The sequence below is a fragment of the Caretta caretta genome, chromosome 3 (genome assembly GCF_965140235.1).
Source record: "Caretta caretta isolate rCarCar2 chromosome 3, rCarCar1.hap1, whole genome shotgun sequence".
Classification (NCBI taxonomy): Eukaryota; Metazoa; Chordata; order Testudines; family Cheloniidae; genus Caretta; species Caretta caretta.
In genome coordinates, this window is record NC_134208.1 from 173,906,319 (window position 1) to 173,929,437 (window position 23,119).

A 23,119-nucleotide genomic window follows, 5' to 3' on the forward strand; every position below is an offset into this window, starting at 1 on the left:
CACGGGCAACAATGAAAAATTCACGGAAGTCCATGACCTGTCCCTGACTTTTACTAAAAATATCCTTGACAAAATGAGGAAACTGGGCAGCTGCAGGCAAGCTGGGAGCTTCAGGAGCACCCACCACCTGTGGGGGCTCAAACCTCCAGGGTCCCCCTCTGCTGGCAGTTCCGAGCTGCAGGGGTCCCCCCCGCTGTCCACGGTGGCCAGGAGCTCCAGGAGTCCCCCCTGCCGCCCGCAGAGACAGAGAGCTCCAGGGGTTACCCCTGCAGCTTGCGGTGGACATGAGCAGTGGGGGTCCCCCCTGCCACGCAGGGCAGCTGGGAGTGGCAGGGGTCTCTGCTGCCATCCGCGGTGGCCAGGAGCTGCAGGGGGTCAACCTGCCACTGCTGGCTCCCTTCACCTGGGGTTGTGGGGGTACCCCACAGCTCCCTGCCTCCACAGGCAGCGGGGGACCCTGCTGCTCTCTGCGGGAGCTGACTCAAGTCATAGAGATCTTTGGAAGTCACTGAATCCGTGACTTCCGTGACCTTAGTGACTAAATCGCAGCCTTAGCTATTACCAATAAAACTGAAAGCTGCACCATTGGACACTGGTGGTAAATTCCAGGTCCCATTTTTGCCAGTGTAGATGCACCCTTATAAGCCTGCATAACAACGAGATTCAAAACAGATTTCCAGCACACAACAAATTAAATAAAATACAGTTTATACCAATGATCAGCAAAGCTCAACCACTGACCAGACTTAATAAAGCAGCAAAGTTCAAGTTATGACAGTAAATAAAATCAAACTAAACATAAGCTTTAACACAGCTTTTTAAACCATGTTATAAACACAGACACTGTCTACCCTGGCCAGGAAACTGTGTTAGCACCTCTGTAGCAAAAACTGTATTTCAAATCTCATAGTAGGAAAGAGCCTAATTAGAATATACATTAGACAGGTAAAAGGAGTTCTGAATTCTTTTAAACAATTAACCAGCAGAATTGTAAAGCATGTTTACCACATGATCTACTGAAAAAAAAAGTCAACACACATTAGCAAAGCTTCACTGTAAAGATTCATGCTAGCATCTACAAAATCACAGGGAGGAATTGCAAAAACGAATGTTAGTGAAAATAAGCAAAAAAACACCATACAAGAGTAAAATCACCACATGGCAAACATCAGCAAAGCTTCATCCAGTGCCCAGCTAACAAAACATGCCTTAGTCACAGGCCACAGAGTAAACACAGTAAAAATGATCACTAGATGGAAACAAACTTTCAAACGCAAAGGTTCAGGAAAATTTCAGTAGGCACATAAAAACTATACCAAAATCCTGAACTGTTTATAACTATAGGCATATGCAGGGGATTTGCCACAGAATTTTGCTCCAAAGATTTCATTTTTTAAAAATTGAGCTTCTAGCCTTTATGGTTGTGAAGAAAATCTTCTACATGTGAACCAAGTGTAAACTGAAAGAATGATAATTCAAATGTCAACATTAACTATTTTGCTAATTATTTTAGCAGAAACATACAACTAATTGCTTATCCCACAATCCCAAACTGCTTCCCAGTTGCCAAAAGCTCCAAATGTCCCGTTACCAAGCTGCCAAAACTTCCAATTTCAATAGCACGGTTACATATTTTCTAGGCAAACTGTGCAAGACAGTGACATTTTAAAACACAGGGGCCGTGCAAAACACATAATATTTAACATAAAATTAAACACGCAAGGGACATATTACTGATTACATCATTCTTTTTCCTTTCTTAAATCAATAAAATTTAATCCACTATGAAGATACCATGTAGAATCTCCAAACTACTACAAAAACAACAAGGAGTCCGATGGCACCTTAAACACTAACAGGTTTATTTGGGCATAAGCTTTCGTGGGTAAAAAACCCACTTCTTCAGATGCATGGAGTGGGTAAAAAACCCACTTCTTCAGATGCAAACTTTCACTCCATGCATCAAAAGAAGTGGGATTTTTACCCACGAAAGTTTATGCCCAAATAAATCTGTTAGTCTTTAAGGTGCCACCGGACTCCCTGTTGTTTTTGTGGATACAGATTAACACGGTTACCCCCGATACCAAACTACTACAGTGATATGCTCAGAACCTAGCTGCTCTAACTGCAGTATTTGGGTCAAATTTGCTGTGGCATATATAGTCCTTGGGCATAGGCTTAAAAGGTGATTTGGAGTAACTAATGAACTAATACCCTCTTCTTATGGATTCATAACAAGCACGCAATCCCTAAAACCAAAGAAATGTTAATACCTATAAACACAAACTAAAAAAAAAAACGAACAGTAGGAAAAAACAGTCTGGGATTAAAGAATAGATAAATTAGATTAAACTCCAGTCAGCCCACATAAATTAAAATCTATAGAGAAACCCCCCCGCCGCCCCATTTTAATAGCATTTAAAGCAGAGGTTCTCAAACTTTTATATTGGTGAGCCTCTGAGTGAGACCCCCCTTATAAATTAAAAATACTTTTAAAATATATTTAGCACTATTATAAATGCTGGAAGCGAAGCGGGGTCGGGTGTGGAGGCTGACAGCTCGCGACCCCCCATGTAATAACCATGCGACCCCATGAGGTGTCATGACACCCAGTTTAGGAACCCCTGATCTAACCTATCACACTGTAGATGTACATCAGTACAAATTCAGGGACTTTGGATTCCTTGCAGAGGAGATAAACATATTATAGAATCCATTTGAGAATATTTATAGCAAGTTTGACATTTTGAAACAAAAATGTCAACAAGAGAGGTCTTAACATCAAATCTACTCTTATTTTCCTCCCTTTGCCCCCTCAAATAAAAATCTCTCTCTGAAAACTGACTTCTTGGAAACAGAAGATGATTCTGAAGTATTATTTCAGCCATGCATTACATTGTCTGGAAAGATCAGAAACTGGAGGTATGGCTAGAAAGCCAAGCAAATACAAACTGAAACCACTGTAACCAGTTCCTGGAGGCTTGTTTACATTATAGTGGTACTGTAAGAGGTTTTACAACGTGTTGCATTTTCATTATAATATACCAAAATTCAGGCACCAAGGAATAATAGACAGAATTCCCAAGCAGATGTTACCAGGACGGCCATGCTTCTAGTGTGTGAAAAATTCTATTTATTCTCAAAAATAAAAAATAATTTTTCTCTGAGAAAATTTTTCTCTTTTTTACTAAGAGAGGGTAGTATGGTTACTGTTATCAAGGGTTAACCCCTGAAACATCTAATGGGAAACACCTTCAAATGCAGTATCTACATTCTATTAAAACTATTAAATGTCTTCTCTAGATTTCTGACGACTGCATAAAAAGAATGATGTAAATGTTCTTGAACTAGGATGAAATACTAAACTGACAGCAATTTATAAGAGTTCTTAACTCTGTGCCTTCTTCATATCCAGAAGGATTTATAACCCTATAAAAATATAGTTTGCAAATGTGTCTGCAGAGGACAGAAGTCTTGAAAATACTTAAGTGAAACAGATAATTTTTGATGAATGAGGGGCATAAATATTCAAAGTTTTGCTGGGTTTTTTTGTTTGTTCTTGTTTTTAAGAACACTTGTAATTCTTTTTTTTTTTTTTTTTTTAAAGTAGGAGCCCTGGGGCTCTAAACATGTAGCATCACCCAATAGTGACTGGCATTATCACGGTAACTGCATCTGTTTTAGGTACCCGCAAGAAGTGTCTTGATTTTACCTGCAGCTCTCATTGACCTCAAGGGGCATTTTGGGTGCTGAGCACCTTCAAAAGAAAAAATTTACAAGCAGCTAGTTAAGTCAAGAGTTTGTTCATGTCACTATAGGCCCATTTTAACATACAAAATAATTCATTGACCAAATAGGAACTCAAAATTAAGCACTAAGAGTGAAAGTTCCTAGAACATTAAACTTAAAGTGCTCAGTATACAGTGTATGTAAATTTTATGCAGTTTCTTGATATTCAGAGGATAAAAAAAAAATCAAAAGATAATTGCCACTGAATTGGGCAAGTCACATAACCTGTCTCTCAATTTGCTGCCCGGATCTTGTATGAGGGGAGGAAAGGAATCTACTCAAAACCTACTTCCTACTTGTCAGGTATTTGCAGAAAACATGTCTAAAAACAGTGAGAGGAAGTATATTTTCACTACAGCTGGAGTTGTAATTTCTACCTCTGGTAGATATACCCGAGCTAATTTGGGCTTAGAAACGTAGCTGCAGCAGCAGGAGGGGCTAGCTACCTGAGCATGTGCCTAGCGTTTCAGACAGCATTGAACTCTGGTGACTAAATCCTCCTGCTGCTCATGTCACGGCAACACTTCTCTTTTTAGCAAAGTAGCTTGAGAGATAGGTAGCCATATCTGCTCTAAGTGGAAATTACACCTCCAGCTCCAATGTAGACACACCCTAAGAGGACTAGTTGCTAAGCAACAACTTTGGCTGCCTCCCTTTCCAGTGCATAGAGGAAACAACATAGTACACCACACTAGTGGAGATGTTGTGAACAAAAGGGAATTGTACAAAGATGAGGCTGTGCAAGTAGAAGAGAGAGTTACTTACCATAACTGCAGGTTTCAGAGTAACAGCCGTGTTAGTCTGTATTCGCAAAAAGAAAAGGAGTTCTTGTGGCACCTTAGAGACTAACCAATTTATTTGAGCATAAGCTTTCGTGAGCTACAGCTCACTTGATGCTCAAATAAATTGGTTAGTTTCTAAGGTGCCACAAGTACTCCTTTTCTTTTTACCATAACTGGAGGTTCTTCAAGATGTGTGGTTCCTATCTGGATTCCAAATGTGGGTGCACATGCCCGCCATGCACTGGAGCCAGAACTGATCATAGTAGTGTCCGCTGACCCACACATGCGCTGTGCATTGACTGTGTGGTGCATCCGAGGCTTTAAGACACCATGTGGGTTGATGCCACTCTAGTTCCCTCTTATCAGGCAGTTGCAGAGCCCAGAGCAGAGGTGGTGATGCAGGGTAAGATTGGAATCCAGATAGGGACCACACATCTTGAAGAACATCCAGTTACAGTAAGTAACCTTCTCTTCTTCTTTGAGCGATGGTCCCTATGTGGATTCCAAATGAGGGAGAGTAGCAAGCAGAACTCAAGTGCGGTGGCAGGTGCAAGGGCTCTCCAGGAGTCACAGTCTAAAGGATGGTGTGGCCGAGAGCTGCATCCACCGCCGCGGCAGGGGCATAGTGAGTAGGAAAGGTATGGATGAAGGACCAAGTGGCTGCCCGGAAAATATCTTGCCATGGAATGTCTGCAAGGAAAGCTGATCTGGTGGCATGAGCCCGTGGGGGGGAGGGGAACACCAGAGAGAGGGTAACAGTCCTCAATCCAGTGGGAAATCCAGTGGAAGAGACATTGCGAGGTGAAAGCACATCCTCAAAGCAGTCAGTGATGGCGAGGAAGAGATGTGGGGAGATGTGAAAGTCACGTGTGCGCTGGAGGTAAAAGGCTAGCACTTGGCAGACATTCAGGGAGTGTAGCATGCGCTCCCTGGAGGAGGCGTGCGGTTTAGGGCAGGGGTTCTCTAACTTCATTGTACCGCGACCTCCTTCTGACAACAAAAATTACTTCACAACCCCAGGAGGGGGATCAAAGCCTGAACCCACCTATACCTCATTGCCCTGGGTGGGGGGACCAAAGCCTGAGCCCCACCGCTCTAAGCAGGGGGGCAAAGCTGAAGCTCCAGGGCTTCATCCCCAGGCAGGGGGCCTGCATCCTGAGCCTGGCCACCCAGGGCTGAAGCCCTTGGGCTTTGGGGCTCAGGCTTCAGCCCCAGGCCCCAGCAAGTCTAAGCTAGCCCTGGCAACCTCATTCAAAAGGGGTCGTGACCCACTTTGGGGTCCCGACCCAAAGTTTGAGAACCGTTAGGTTAGAAGGTGGGTAAGTGTATGCACTGGTTGAGGTGGAACAGGGAGACCACTTTGGGAAGAAATTTGGGGTGAAGGCGTAGGGAGACCTGGTCGTGGTGGAAGATCGTAAAGGGCAGTTCCACCATCATTTCCGCCAGTTCATTGACAAAGAAAATCACCTTCACAGAGAAGTGAGAGAGAGAGCAGGTTTCCAGGGGTTCAAAGGACGCCCTAGTGAGGAAGTAGATGACAAGGTTGAGGTCCCTGCAGGGGATAAGCTTCTGCATCGAGGAAAAAAAACCCTCCCCCCCCCCCCCCCCGCTGGTAATAGCTCACCTTAACTGATCACTCTCCTTATAGTGTGTATGATAACACCCATTGTTTCATGTTCTCTCTGTATATAAAATTGTCCTACTGTATTTTCCACTGCATGCCTCCGATGAAGTGAGCTGTAGCTCACAAAAGCTTATGCTCTAATAAATTGGTTAGTCTCTAAGGTGCCACAAGTCCTCCTTTTCTTTTTGCAGATACAGACTAACACGGCTGCTACTCTGAAAAATTTCTTCCCCTGTAATTGCTTCATTTATATAATACCATTAAATGTTCAGGATGTATAAGTAAATAAATAAAACAGAAGAGCGGGTCTCTGCCCTACAGATCTTACAGTTTAACAGTGACAAAAACTAAACACAGTTCACCAATTCTCTATATCTGACAGTTGGTGGTCTAGAGCACAATCCTTTTTCTCTAGAATTCTTGCAGTGAATGGAGGCACCTCATTCAGGCTAATTTACACTGAAGTGTTAATAGAGTCTGGGAACAATTCATTTCAGCACTCCTCAGAAGAAAGATTTACCAGGATCCAGAGATGTTATGGGAGGAAAAAGAGTACTAATTTTTTTGAGTTGTGGAAGTAAATCAGGGACAGTTTCCCCTTCTACTTATGTTTCCCTCTAAAGAAAAGTACTAACAAAACACACCACCACTTCAACTCTTAACTGAAGTATTCTGCCCTTCGTTCTAACTTTAGGTCATATTGCACCTGCCACTCATAATCATTTCATCTGTCCCGTTCATCTAAATTTACTCTTTCCAATCTTTTCTGTCTGTGTGAATCTGCGCCACAGTTCATTAAACTGAAGGACAAGGTTTATGATGCTAGCTAGAAAATTGTTCTAGTAAAATGTAGTGAGTTCTTATGAAACGGAAGTTACTTTGAAGGCAAAGAGTGGAGATGTACATGTAGTGTTATAACTTCCTTCCTTCATTGTACTATTACAGCTAAAATTCATAATTGAAGGCAGATGTAGATCTATAAAACCCAGCAACATAAACTTCTAGAAAAGTCTATTTTAAGCTGCAGCTAAAGAGCAATTTGCTATGTGGATGACTAAAGTTTCTTTTAAAAAAGGAGGAATGAGAAAAGTAGTTTGCCTCTCCCACACAAAGCTAACATAAGGAGCTTTTATTGTACTTTTGATGGTCAGTAACTTCTCTATGTATTTGTACTTGATTGTATGGCTTTATTTGTTTGCTAATAGAATCTTCATAAAAGGGAATGGCCTCATTCTTATTAATCTCCTTTCCACTCCTCTGATAAGATTGTTCAATATTACTGTACTTTCTCAATCAAAATAGATAAAATATTTTATAATGTAACAGACTTAAAATTCTATCTATAGATAGATTCCAGTTTTCTACTAGACAATAGCATGACCACAGGTCAGCTGGTTCCCCTCCACCATCTTTTTCATTCTGCTTCTCTCATGAGTGCCTCCTAGGCCAACATGATATCTCAAGAGTTATTCCTTACATGTATTTATCAATTCTGATTAAGTGCTGTGATCTCATGTGTAGGTCAAGACCTGTATTTGTACATTTAGTTGTCTTTGTTGTATTACTGTGTTTGTATGCTATCTGTGGATTTAAAATTGTTTAACAGATTTGTTTATAAAAAATAAACTAAAGAGCTTGGATGCTGTGGTACTCTTTGCTAAATGCTGCTGCAGTATATTCTATGAACATACTGTGGAGGATCAGTTTAATTCGTAAGTACAGCAATGTGTGTACACATTGTGTGTATACCTCATTTTACCGTGACATGTGTCACAAATTATCTCCTTCTATAATATCTCTGATTTCATATTTTTCAGAAAAATTAAAGGCTCCATAGCCTTCTATCCTGCTTTAATAACTGACACTATAAAGTACATTTGTGAATCATCTGCTCATATTGTGAGTCAAAAGTAAAAAAAAACACCGCAAAAGAGGTTTAAAGACAATTGACCTTCTGGGGCTACAAGGCCGCTCTAATACTCATTCTAAATCATAAATATCAACAAGAAAAATCCTGGACAGCTGATAGGCACTCACAAATACCAAAATTGGGATGGAGATAAAGGATATAACAAAAGTAGGAAAAAAAGAAGAGACGAGAATAAAAGAATATATACAGGGAAAAAGCAAAAACCAAGAGACATTTACAGAGGCTTTTATTAAAGGGCATAGTTTTCATGAGTTCGTGGAGGCCTCTTTTTAATATTTTCCTGCCAAGAATAATATCTACTCTTATTGTGGCAATGACTGTACTGAAATTAATGGACCCTGAAGAATTATCTAGCATATCACAGAGGAAAGATAAAACAGACAGACTGGAAACCAAATTCAGCCCTCGCCTCAGCAGACACAATTATTGCAGAAAGCATTTTAAGCCAAGGCTGAATTTGGACCTGAAAATATAAATAGCCATATGGAAGGGACACAAGTTTTCAAATCTAGCTTGATATACTTGCCTCTTTTGCTTTTAGCAAATTATGAAAGCAAGCATACAAAACACACACATGCTTAGTGGACAGAATATTCCACTATTCAGAATATTTTTTTTGTTGACTTGTTTACTTTTTGTTCTTCGTTCTCTCCCAAATCTCTCACCAGATAGGTCCTCCCAACCCCCAAATACACGACTTTTTCTATGCTATACAGAATCACAGACATCACTAAAACAGAAGGAGTAGATCATCCATCTCCATCCCAACACAGAAACAAGCCTTAACCATGTATTTGTGAAATAATGCTGAACATGGTATGTCCTGATCTGTATTTGCATTTAAATCTTGTGCTCCTCTACTGGGGCTGAACCTGTTGTTGACACGCTTGTCAGCAACATATAATTTCTATACTACATACCAGGCCACAGATCAAGTGCAAACCTCAATATTCATATCATCCACTAGGTCACTAGCCAAAAGTATCCTACTTGTAACCAGTCTGGAATGCACACAAGGTTTGGAGTGGATGAAACCTCCCAGAAGTTCCAGACATAGTAGTCACCCTTAAAAACTTTTCTGTTGCCTGAGACAACTAAATAACATGAGCCATCAGTCTGTGCAGTGTTTCCTAAACTAATTAATGGGAAGCTTAAGTACTGTCACCATAATGTTACCGAATTGCAAAGGTAAAATTGGAAAGGTTTTAAGGGCAGCCACTATAGTTTTGCAAGATAAAATTAAGACACAGAACGACAAAGGGGCTTCAAAGAATTAACAGCCACTGAAATTAGTTCACACTTCTATTTGGAACAAATCCAACCTCTTGCTCTAGGTAATTGCAAGAGTACCAATAATGCAGCAGTACCAATAATGTTCCACTGTGCAGGGGGCTGGGTAGGTTTCAGTGATCCTCATGGAGGGCATGTGCACCCCTATGTCTGCAAAGCCCAGCTCTGATAAGCTCTTTGTGACCCACAGCACATCAGAGATCAGAGGGCTGATGGATCTGTGATAACAAGGGTTAGCAATGAGTTCAGCACCAGTTCAAGCACACATGGTTTAACTGCAAGAGTGCAATAGGACAAACTGTGTTCAGCAACATTTCAGAAACCACTGTTAATTCATGCCTGGAGCAAGTATTAACCACAGCTTTCTGAACTAATACAGAGCATAGTTTGTCCTGGTCTACATTTGCAGTTAAAATGTGCGCAGCTGATTGATCTAGTGCAAAACCCAATGCTAACCCTACTGTAAACAATGGATCAGTTTATCAGGTACATGATGCTCAAAGGCATAAATACCTGTTGAAACTCAGTTAATAATGCTTGTGACATGTCAGCAAGAATCACAATAGAGCAAAGTGACTGACCAAGCCAAACCTCAATAATATAGCAGATATGGTCAAGGATATGAGTGTGCGTTCTGACTCAGCTTTCATTTTTTTCTCCACCGCATCACCATCTGCGATAATGCCATCATTCTCTGGGTTACAAAACATTTCCAGACCACAGCTATTATCGATACCAAAATGGTCTGAAATAACAACTCATGCTTCTGCCTGTACAGATTAGCTTAGTCTAATGTTTCTTTTTTGTATAGTTTCCCAGATAAGGACCTCCTTAGTGTTCAAATGCTGTAGAGTGCTGCAATCACATGACCTACCTACTCATTAGGTTTTCTTAACAGTTCTCTCTCCTTAGTGTCCCACCATTCCAGGCGACATGCGTCCATGCTGCTGACGAGTTCTGCTCGATAACAATCCAAAGCAGTGCACACTGACGCACATTCATTTTCATCGTCTAAGTTGATTTTCTTTTTTAGTGGTTTGGGTTCTGCAGTTTCTGCATGGGAGTGTTGCTCTTTTAAGACTTCTGACAGCATGTTCCACGCCTTGCCCCTCTCAGATTTTGGAAGGCACTTCAGATTCTTAAACATTAGGTCAAGTGCTATAGCTATCTTTAGAAATCTCACATTGGTACCTTCTTTGCGTTTTGTCAAATCTGCAGTGGAAGTGTTGTTAAATCGAACAACATGTGCTGGGTTATCATCTGAGACTGCCATAACATGAAATAGATGACAGAATGCAGGTAAAACCACAGAGCAGAAGACATACAATTCTCCTCCAAGGAATTTAGTCACAAATTTAATTAATGCATTATTTTTTAACGAGCATCATCAGCATGGAAGCATGTTCTCTGGAATGGTGGCCAAAGCATGAAGGGGCATACAAATGTTTAGCATATCTGGCATGTAAATACCTTGCGCCGTCAGCTACAACAGTGCCATGCGAGTGCCTGTTCTCACTTTCAGGTGACATTGTAAATAAGAAGCAGGCAGCATTATGGCCCATAAATGTAAACAAACTTGTTTGTCTTAGCAATTGGCTGAACAAGAAGTAGGACTGAGTGAACTTGTAGGCTCCAAAGTTTTACATTGTTTCGTTTTTGAGTGCAGTTACGTACAAAAAAATATACATTTGTAAATTGTACTTTCACGATAAAGAGATTGTGCTACAGTACTTGTATGAAAGGTGAATTGAAAAACACTATTTCTTTTGTTTATCTTTTTTATAATGCAAATATTTGTAATAAAAATAATATAAAATGGGCACTGTTCAGTTTGTATGCTGTGTTTTAATTGAAATCAATATACTTGAAAATGTAGAAAAACACCAAAATATTTATAAGACATTTCAGTTGGTATTCTATTATTGTTTTACAGTGCGATTAAAACTGCAATTAATCATGATCAATTTTTTAATCGAGTGAATTTGTTTTGAGTTAACCACTTGAGTTAACTGCGATAAATTGACAGCCCTACAAAACCAAATAGCATAAACCCATGAAATTCAGAGTTAAGATTAACCTTAAAAGAAATTCAAACACATGAAGAAGTACGGAAATGCAGTTAGGGCAACCTTACAACCTGAACTCTGCCCCAAAGTGACATACTGCAAAAACCACATGATTTTGATTAAGGCATGACAGTGTTTGTGGTCCCTGATTAGAAGGAACTATTTCATATACACTTTTTTTTATATTTTTCTTCGGACTACAGGGTAGAGTTAAGGATATGCCATAAAATTAATCATGGGAAGTTCTATGACTCTCAGAGGCATCTGAATCAGACATATTTGTGTGACAGATTCTGCCACCCATTTCTCAAGTTGACTCTGCAAATGGTTCCACTACAGTTTAAAAAAAAAAAAAATCACTGCTTATATTGCTTTTGAGATTTACATTGAATATAATGGCTAAACCACTTTTACAGTTCTCTTCCTTTAGAAATTACTCGCTGAATCAGTATATTACTTTTTGTAAGGTAGTTAGTTATCAAACAATTAAATACATTGTTTATTAATACACTAAAATGTTTCTTTTAAGGGTAGGTTAGAAGACAGATGGTTTGTGTAGGGTTTTCTTAGCTGTATTCCACACCAACAAAATAAATGTTGCTATTTCTTTAATCACCTCAGGCTGGGAGCTGCTAAGGATTCAAGAAAAATCTGGTCCCAGGAAGCTAAAAAAAAGCGGAGTTCAGTCAAAATAAATGCTACAGCTTAAAATGACAGTACTGAAAACATCCATTTTCAAAAAGAACTCTTGTTATTTCCTACTGTATCTGTAGGCCTCTATCATATATTAGAGCTTCAGTAATCAATAGGCTCCAGCTAAGAAAGATGATCGAGTTGGAATTTACTAACTTTTCCTAAAAACAAGCAATGTAGTCTTTATTTCAGTATGAACCAATCTTCTTGGCATGAATTTATGTTCCTCTTTAAAATGTCCATCAGATGTCAAACAAAATTTACCATTTGAAAGTATTACAGCTAATGCAGGCAAGAGGATGCGCTTGTGAGAGAGAAAGACTGACCAGACCAGGTAGCATTCTAAGGGTGAGAAATTTAAGTAGATAGCAATGGACATTGGACAGTCCTGCCGGAAAGATCCAGTTAGCAATGGATAGGAAGTAATATTTTTATGAGTTCTTCTCTAGATAATCTTGCTCTATGACAATCAGTACACTCGTCTGTTAGACCCAGCCAAAGAATGCTATTTCAGTTACTTTAACACTGTCTCTAGAGAGCTTACTGTATTCGCTTTCAAGGTTGAAAACTGCTACCTGCCTAAAGAGAATGTTAGTACTCACAAAAAGACATCCTGACCACATAACTGACCTTTTTAGGGGGGGAAAAAGTAATCAACAATATTGTGCATATCCTTGTCATTAATTAAAATAAATGTTATAATGTACTAGCTAATAAAAAGCCCTGTGTAACTATACAAGGATGTAAAAGGATTATCTCATCTTTGTCATTCACAGATTTATTACAGTAAGTAATTTAATTCTAGGACACCTCTTCAGTTAGAGCAATGGGTGCCAGCCTTTGTATTACATCATCATGTAGTTAGCAAGAACAACTTAGATTTATTTACTACATTGGCAGAAGGGGGAATTTTTGAAGAGGGATGGAAGAATCACTATGCATCAGTGGAATTTATAGCTTTAGTAAATGTTAGGTTTGTTTTCTAAGGAATTATAACAACATACTTAAATTCCAGAACAGTAAGCAAAATAGCTTAAGTTCACTGACTTGAGAAAACATTCTTTTATACTGCATAGTTCTAAAATAAATACTTAAAAGAAATAGAGACCAAGCCATTATATCTTAGTTTTCATTTTCCTTCAGATAGAAGTGCTAGAATAAACATTCTTACCAGTTTACATTGCCTGTGTTTTATGAGGTTAATAACTGAACTGTCAATCAAGGGCTATATAAATACAGTAGTTGAATACTTTCTGCTTTAGAAGCACTTTTATTTACAAAAGTGGGTAGCCAAGATTTCCAAAGGACTACATGGTCTGTTTGCTTTGATCTGTTTTATGTACAAGTCTCTTTATACCTGTTGGTTTGCTATTTATGATACCTTTGTGTAATTAGGTATGGGAAGAGTAGCTGTGCACAACAAACACTTCAGGAAAACGGCAACTGAGAGGAATAAAGTATTATGTAACAAGCAGCTTACCAAAAATAACTTGTTAAAGAACCTTTCTCAAGGCAACTTTGTTGGTATGATGGCAAGAGATCTTAAAATATGATGTGCCAGAATAAAGGAGAGGAGGGTCACTTAAATCTGAGTTAACAGACAGACCTGATATCAATATTCATATATAATACAAAATCAAACAATTATGTCAGAACTGGGAGAAATTAAAATGTTCCATAACTAGAAATAAGAACAAAAACTAAGGATATGTTCACATAGCAACTGGACACCTGCAGATGGCCCATGCCAGCTAACTCAGGCTCGTGGGGCTCGGGCTGAGGGGCTGTTTCATTGCTGTGTAGACTTCTGGGCTTAGGCTGGAGCCCAAGCCCTGAAGTCAACATGGCACTGAAACAGCCCTGCGAAGCCTAAGTCAGCTGTCATAGGCCAGCTGTGGGTGTCTAGTTGCTATATAGACATACCCTACGTTACCTGCTTATATGGTTAGATTTTTTCAGAGGTCTTTGCTTCATTTGATCTGTTTCAGGCATGTAAGAAGGAAGAATCAAAAATCCAATTAAGTTTGGTTTTGCCTTATTTAAAACAAATGAACAGTTTGAGGAAGCTCTTTACACTTCTAATGCTAGTGCACATATTGTTATCACTTCTCATTTGAGATAGCATTTTATTTGTGTTTGTATACGGTACCCATCACTGTGGTAAAATGAGGAACCACCATCCATCTCGAAATGGAGTATTACCAGAAAAACACAGTAGGGTACGAAGCCTGTATTTTCTTATATTGTTAAACAAGTATTTTTGGACTGATAATCAATATAAACCGTAACAACAGTGTGTCTGCTGCAAACTTTGCTTTGAACACTTAAGCTCAGAATTGTCTCACGAAGACCCGCAAGTCTGTTAAAGCAGTCAATATACTAAAAGACAGAGCATGGACTAATAGTTAATCAAAATTAATATGGGCTACTTTATTTTAAAAGAAAACAAAATAAAACACAGCTTGACAGTGTTTACTTCATCAAATCTTAGAAAGATTACTTGGCAAGATACCTCTGACCACACACTCCACTCTTAGATATTCTTACTACCATTCCTGTGGTTTTTAGAAATCTATGGGTTTAAATAATTGTTAATGGATGAAAAATTTACAAATGATCTTTGAAACCTAACAGAGATGTAATTAATTTTTAACCAGCAAGGCTAGATCTACATCCCATGTTCATTTTTCTAATTCATGTTGTATATGTTCTAAGGTACCATTCATGAGAAGAACGTTTTAAACATGCTCAATTCGTCTATTTAAAATGCATACTTAACATATCTCTAAAAGACTCCATTTTCCCACATGATTTTAAAAAGTTCATCCACCTATTTTACTATCAGTTTCTATCAACCCATTTAAAGTCTTTACCAAAAAAAGCCTCTAAACTTTTTCTATGTAATATACAATATATGATGTCACTGTGTAACAGTGCACGTTATTCAGTGAGCAACAAGACCTTTTGGCTTCAATAGCTATCTATCTTAGGTATTTATCTGACCCTCATTACCACAGCATCTGAGCATCTCACTCTCTTAATGAGCTTATCCTCACAATGGTCCTATGAAGTAGGAACTATTCTAGGAACTCTCACATAGGGAGTCTAAGGGTATGTCTACAAAGCAGCTGACAGGTGTGATTCCCAGCCTGGGCAGACATACATGCACTAGTTCTCCTGCCTAGAATAGCAGTGCCACCATAGTGGCTTGGGTAAGCCCAACTGCCTGGGTAAGATTGTACTCAGGCAGCCAGCCAGAGCTGCTGCCTGTACCACCTCAGCCAAACTGCTATTTTTAGCACACTAGCTCCATGCTGGGAATCATACCTGCCAGCTGCTGCGCAAACACAAAGTGACTTGCCCAAGGTCACACAGGAAGTCTGTGGCACTGAACTGAACTGAACTGTGGCAGGGAACTGAACCCACATCACCTGAATTCCAGGCTAGTTCACTAACCACTGAACCATCCTCACCCTGTCTATATAGCTGGGGGAGACAGAACTGGAAAGGGGAACAAAGAATACAGAAAAAAAGGGTTTCTCTCATTGAGAAGGATACACAGCAAGGATAGTAACAGCACTGCCAGAAAGTAACAATGGGGAAAGAATTATATTGGTGGCAACTGAACTCGTAGCAGTAAGGGGAAAACTGAGTTATAAAAAGCTACTAGAGAAAAGCCTTGCAATGAACAGCTGGTTTCCAGAAAAAGTGCCCCCTCTCCAATGGAGCAAGGGAGCCCCTTCGTTATAGGCTAAGTACTCATGATCTGACTCTTCATGACATTTGCTGTAACCTGAAGTCCACAGCACTTTTGATCTTTAAGTTTCCCTTCCAGATGACGGAAAGGGAGATTTGCCCAGCGTTTCAAAACGGTCACAAGTTTCCATGGCACAGCCACTTGAGCACTTCAGAAGGCTAATGAAGCATACCTGTATGAAGATGCCAACCCGAGCTGGATCGTTGTATAGATTTCACACTGAAAGATATCTAATGGGCTTAGGGAGAGGGGAGGGGAGTTTAAGCAAAGGCAGTTTTAATAGAGTTTGGGAGAAAACTCTATAAAATATTTTGGGTTTTGATTTGTAATATTTTTTAAATTGTTTATAACATAGTGCATCTGTGCTGAAGTCATTACATCTTTCACTCAGCATGAATACTAAAAATGAACATTTACATGAACTGACACAGTGACGAGAGAACTGTCAATCCACTCCAACCAGTTACTAATAGCCACAGAAACTGGGTTATTTTCCTTGCTTCTCATGCATGTTTCTCTATGTTAGTTACTTGACAGACAAAAAAAAAATATTATGGTGCTAGAACTGACATGGATATGTACAGGGGCCATTGGTAGTACATATCCTATCTAGTTACATACCTATCTAGTTACATATTTGGCCTCCATCACCATAGTATCTGGACACCTCCAGTGTTTAAAAATAGAAACAACAAATCTCTCCTATACCTTTCTTTTGCTTCAGGAGAAAGAGCTTGAGCAGTTCATAAGGTTTTTGTTGTTGTTTTTAATTTGCCTGGTTTATGTGAGAGTGTGAGCGAGCATAGATTTTACGCGCAGAAGGGACCATTATGATCCTCTGGTTTGACATATGCAGGAGGAAATGCTATGTCACAGAAATACATTTTACACTTAAGTTTTGAATGCAGAATGTCAGGGTTCATTCTTAGCTTTTGCAGCAGAGAATTCCGCAGTTTATGCCCAAGACCTGTGAAAGTTCCGTCTTTGCCCTCACAATTTTCCCCCCTACTGGCTGACATTTTCCCAACAGAAAATAGACGTTCTAGGTGGTCACGATCACAGAGGAATGGGTAACTTCTCTAGCAGTTAGGGCCAATCCCATGGAGGACTTTGAATATCTGGACAGAGATCATAAATTGGATTCTTATATTAATCGAGAGACAGTTTAGAGAGTTGAGGATGAGGTGGTGTGTTCAAAACACCTCATTTTACTAAGTAGATGTGCTGCTAGATTTCACAGAAGTTGGAGTTTTTTTAGCTCATGTGGCTACAAAAAAGCCTAACAGCCCTGAATATGACAGGGTGGAGCACTATATTCTCGCCAGTCACAGATGAAAATTGGAAATAGGTGTTCCAAACATTGCCTCCACTGCTATTTGGGCATTTAATAGCAATGAAGAGTACCAGAGCTCTGGACCAACTTAATCTGAGGACAGATGTCCCGATACCAGGGGATGTTATAGAAGAATCTCTGATGGCAGGTCCCTCTTCCTACCATCACTGCTTTTGACTTGATGCAAATGTCTAAGAAAGATGAATGTCAAGTCTGTTCAAACATCCCTGATAAAATGTGGGCTTTTGCAGGGGATAAAACTACATATCTTAACCACTGTTTAAAATAGTGTGCTAAAAGTATAAACCTGGCAGCTATCATGTACTCTCTGTATTTATGAAAGATATTTTACTTATTGTAGTTTCAAAAGGATATTAGTTTAATTTGAGGAAAAATGTTATGAAATAGCCAAGGGGTTGGATTAAAGTATGTCCAAACAACTATAACGAATGTGACTGAAATTTACAATAAGCAGCAGATGGCCCATGACAACACCGATTTTGACATCACTGCAGCGGGACTATTTACGAGAATGAAATATTCTTGAATGTTGTCTATAACGTATTTGGTCAAAAAAAAATTTTTTAAAAAAATCTTGCTTTCTTTCAACATCTGATACACGTTTTTTCTCACCGACAGTGTTTTCATGAAGAAATGTATTTATAATACTCTCATTAAGATGTGTTCAAAGATGGCCATGTCTGTTAACACAATAAAAATCCTGTATTTGATTTGTGATATTTTTCTCTGAGCCCCACTGAGTATCTTACATGACCACTTAAAATCTTTTTAAAACCTATGCACTTGTGCAAAATCCCAAGGCTTATAAAACACTTATTTTGAAATGTCCGTATTTTAAATAGTGAATTTGATTTTCCTTATTGGCTCATTTGTGGTGGCAGAGTGGGATGAAGGGGAGAGGGCACTTCCTGAAAACTGATAATCACAACAGAACCAAAGTAAATTGAGGGTCTTCCATACTTTGTAATATTTGCCTGTTAGCATGTAATGATCAAGTGTGGCTATTCTTTGAATGTAAAGGTGAAGGGTGAGGAGTAAATAATGTAAAGAACATAACCTGAATTGTTGAGGGGCAGCATAAAATTATGCTCCTCCTTGATGTGCCTACATTTAAAGAGAACAACTCTAAAGTTTACATGGAAAATTTGCAAAGGCAGTTACTTACCTAATGACTATCAAAAATTAATGGGTATTAGGCAACTAATGCTATTTGTGCCTTTGAAAATCTCACCTTATGTTTAAGTGGTATTGGTCTAACTTCATGGGATTTTGAATGTCCTGAATTGTTTCTTTTCTGAGTGCCTACTTAAAATTATCTTGACAAGAGTCAGCATCAACCTAAAGGTCCTAGTTAAAATACAGTTTAAAAGGAAAAAACATTTAAATCAGCAAATTAGCCCTGATTTGTGTGTGTTCTAAATAGTGACATAAGGCATACTTCTTGCCTTCCTTGTTGATCAAAATATAGGATACCTACACAGTTCTTGGGTACATAGCAGTGTTTATGGTCATGTTCTCCTAACAGTTCTAATTATCTAAATATTTGTTCGATATAACATGTATTTGTGTGAAATTAAAAGCCATTTCACATGGTAATGTTATGGTCAAGACCCCAATTCAGGAAAATTAAGCACATACTTAAATTTTAAACACATGCTTAAGTGCTTTCTTGAATACAGATGCTTTCCTCAAGTGGGCTCTAAGTGCACAGGAATTACTTTTCCTTCCAAAAGTACTTTTCCTTCTGTTTTGTGAAATAATATACTAGATGTTCTAGCATAAAAAGTTACGAGTTGCACAGTATCACTTAGAACTTGTTTACCCTTTTACTCAGAAAACAAGACTTTTCTTCAGGGCTGGCCTTACCACGAGGCGAACTGAGGCAGCTGCCTCAGGTGCCAGATTGTGGAGGGGCGTCACTGGGACCCAGAGTGTAGAAAATTGTGTCTGCTGCTGGTGCATATGTATTCTCTCTGCTTGAGATGCACAGAGACGGTGGAGTGCTGTGCTGGAGGAAGGAGGGCACAAGAGACATAACAGGCAGGCAGGAGAAAAGGTGAGAGGGAATAACAGAAAGCAGCAGGAGCTGTAGGGAGAGAGAGGAGGAGGAGCCTGTTATGTACCTCTCTAGCAACTCCAGGAGCCCGGACTGATTAACATCAGCTTCTCAGGGAGCTTCCTGTTTCCTGCTGCTTCCCTGAACTCACTTGAGGAGAACAGGCAGTCAACTGAAGTAGTACGAGCCAGTTAGGCCCTTAACATGCTGATATCTTCCCTCAGTCAGGCCCTGCTACCAGTCTGCTTATTTGTCCCCCTCAATTGAGTGTTGAGAGCTACTATAGCTGGCACAGAACAGCAGTCATGAGTGAAAGAAGAAAACGCCCCTCTGGGGCAGCATTCAGAAAAAGAAAGCAAGCAAAGGAAGCTTTTCTACCTAAGCAGGAAGGAGCTCTCCTGAGATACATAGATACAAATGTTCATGGTAAGCCTTCCGGCCCCAGTGAGGATATGAGTGGTGAGGAGATGCCTGATCTTCCAGTTAGTCAGAGTGCAGGTGACCTGGCAGCTACTGCAGCATCCATATCTCCATCTCAAATGGATGTAACCATGAATATTCCTGAAGTGTAGATCAGAGAAGAGTGTGGTGGAGGTGCAAGAAACAGCTGCTGCTGAGTTTAGTTCCTTAAATCTAGATGATCCAGGACTGTGGACCCACTTGAGCAGTAGCCTGAGGGACTTCCTAGTACTGCATGGGCCACAGCAAGTGAAAAACTTCATGTTCCCCAAAGACAATGAAATAGAAGTTTCCATCCAACACATCACTGGCATGAAATCCCTAATGGTGACAAAGTGGAGAGGCCATGGCTTATGTACTCAAAAACCCACAATGCTGCATACTGTTTTTGTTGCAAACTCTTCCAGTCTAGTGTTCCAGCCACATTGGGTTCTAGAGGAACAAAGGACTGGAAAAATCTGGCTAGAAATCTGGCATGCCATGAGGAGGCAGAAAATCACCAGAGAGCATTCCATAGGTGGAAAGAGCTTGAGATGAGACTAAGGTTAAAAGCCACGATAGATGATCAGCATCAAGAGAAGATTGCATCAGTCTCTCTTTACTGGCAAAAGGTTCTGAAAATGCTCATTGCCATTGTGAGACTGCTTGCTACCCAAAACCTAGCACTGCGTGGCACTTCAGATCAGCTGTATGTGCCAAACAATGGAAACTTCCTTAAAATTGTGGAGCTGATGGCTGAGTTTGATGCTGTACTCCAGGAGCATCTAAGAAGAGTCACCACCCAAGAAATGTACACACACCACTACCTTGGAAAAACAATTCAAAATGAAATCATACAGTTACTGGCAACAAAAGTCAAACAGAAGATTGTGGCAGATCTGAAGTCCGCAAGATGTTACTCTGTTATTCTGGACTGCACACCTGACATCAGCCATACGGAACAAATGACTTTAATGGTGCGTTTTGTAACAACAACAGAACCGAGTGAAAATGTCCCTGCAATGGTGACTGTCAGAGAGCATTTTATAGAATCTATTGACATTGATGATACTACAGGAGCTGGTATGACAAATGTGCTTCTTAAAAAGCTGGAAGATACGGGAATTGCGATAGCTGGCATGAGAGGTCAGGGCTACGATAATGGTGCCAACATGAGAGGAAAGAACAGAGGAGTGCAGACACGGATCTGAGAGTTAAACCCTCGAGCTTTTTTGTCCCGTGTGGTTCTCATTCATTGAACTTGGTGGTCAGTGATGCAGCATCAGCTTCTAGTGAGGCTGCTGATTTTTTTAATGTAATTCAAAGCATCTATGTATTTTTCTCTGCATCAACTCATCAATGGCAAATTTTGAAGCAACATCTGGGAACATCCTCTCTGACACTGAAACCACTGAGTGTCACACAATGGGAAAGTCGAGTGGAGGCGATAAAGCCTATCAAACACCAAATTGGGAAGACAGATGATGCCACAGTTGCCATTATGGAGGATAATGCTATGACAGGAACTGTTCATGGGAGAACAGTGGCAGAGGGAAACGGAATCACCAGAAACATACATAACTTCAAATTTCTGTGTGGCTTAGTGTTGTGGCATGACATACTGTTTGAAATAAATGTTGTAAGCAAGAGACTCCAAGGTGTTGACCTTGATATATCTGGAGCAATGGAACAATTGGACAAAGCAAAGTCATACCTACAGTCTGACCGGTCAGATGAGGCATTTCAAAACGTTCTGAAGAGTGCACAGAAGTTGGCAGAGGAACTTCACACTGAAGCTATTTTCCCACACATTCAAGAATAAAAGAGTCACTGAAGAAGACGACATTTTGATTACAAGGCATGGGATAATCCCATAAGAGACCCTAAACAACAATTCAAAGTTGAATTCTTTAACCAGGTGCTAGATGGTGCAATACAGTCAGTTGAAGAATGTTTCATGCAGCTCAAGGAACACAGCAGTATATTTGGGATGTTGTATGATATCCAAAACTCCTCATTATACCTGAAGAAGACCTACACCAGCAATGCATGGCACTAGAGACAGTGTTGACACATGATGACATGCGCAATATTGATGCGAGTGATTTAGGTGATGAACTTTCAAGATAAATGTCAGCAGGATCAACTGCAAAGGCTGTTCTGGAATATATGTGCACAAATAAGGTGATCACCCTCTTTCCAAATGCTTTTGTTGCTCTGCGCATACTTCTAACACTTCCTGTAACAGTTGCCAGTGGAGAACACAGCTTCTCCAAGCTGAAGTTAATAAAAACACATCTACACTCCATAATGGAGGTTGGTCGGCCTTGCAACCATCTCAATAGAGGAGGAGCTGGCCCAGACTGTGGACCTTCAGGAAGCAGTTCAAATCTTTGCAACCAAGAAGGCACGGAAAGCACCACTTTGATTATTCAAACATAAAAATGCCAGTGTTTACTATGCAGACAAGAAAAGTTACATTTGCTGTTCAGGCGTTTGAAAGTTAAGTGTTACTTAAAAATTTTGAACAAGGCATTTTAAGTTGTTAGTTCTCCTTTATTGAGGTAGGTAGCAGAGAAGTACCACGAGAGGAGAAGAACAGAAAGAAGGCATAATGGAGACCTTACAAAGTTTTGGCCCAAGCGAGGGGGCATCAGGGCATCATTTGAGCTCCCCGCCTCAGGTGCTAAAATGTTGTGGGCTGACCCTGCTTTTCTTCATGGAAATATCCTCCTCTTCATCTCTGTGGGAAGTTCAGGGAGATTTCCTTAGGGCTTGTCTACACTGGCAATTAACAGCACTGCAACTTTCTTGCTCAGGGGTGTGAAAAAATACCCTCAAGTGCAGCCAGTTGCAGCGCTGTAAAGTGCCAGTGTAAACAGTGCCCCAGTGCTGGGAGCTGCACCCCTTGTTGAGGTGGTTTTTTTAGAGCGCAGGGAGAGCTCTCTCCAAGTGCTGTGCCGTGACCACACAAGGCACGTTAAAGCGCTGCCGTGTCAGCACTTTAGCGTTGCCAGTGTAGACTAGCCCTTACTCTCCCCGAGTCTGCACCCTTGAGGACATCATTCTTCCTTCAGAGACTCTGGCAGAACTCTCTTTAGAGCCCATTAATACCTCAATTGCCAATCTGAGAGAACGATCACTCTTTACTCGCACAAATCCTCATCCCAGGCCTAAGGGCACTGCTTCAAAGAAAGTTTCAGATTGTTCCAACCTGGGGAAAAAAAGGGAATGTCTATATTACAAGCACTATATCAGCACAGCTATACCACTGCAGTGTGATAGAAGGGGTTTTTCCATCTCTGTAACAAATATACCCCCTCAAGAGGTGATAGCTAGG

At 40.1% G+C, this 23,119-nt stretch overlaps 1 protein-coding gene and 1 long non-coding RNA gene across 5 annotated transcripts in view; one reads left to right on the forward strand and one right to left on the reverse strand.

Moving 5' to 3' along the window:
* Positions 1-23,119, reverse strand: part of THADA (THADA armadillo repeat containing) — a 301,173-nt gene that overhangs the window by 192,313 nt on the left and 85,741 nt on the right. The window lies entirely within an intron of this gene.
* LOC142071633 (uncharacterized) overlaps positions 1-23,119 on the forward strand; it is a 139,642-nt gene that overhangs the window by 25,512 nt on the left and 91,011 nt on the right. The window lies entirely within an intron of this gene.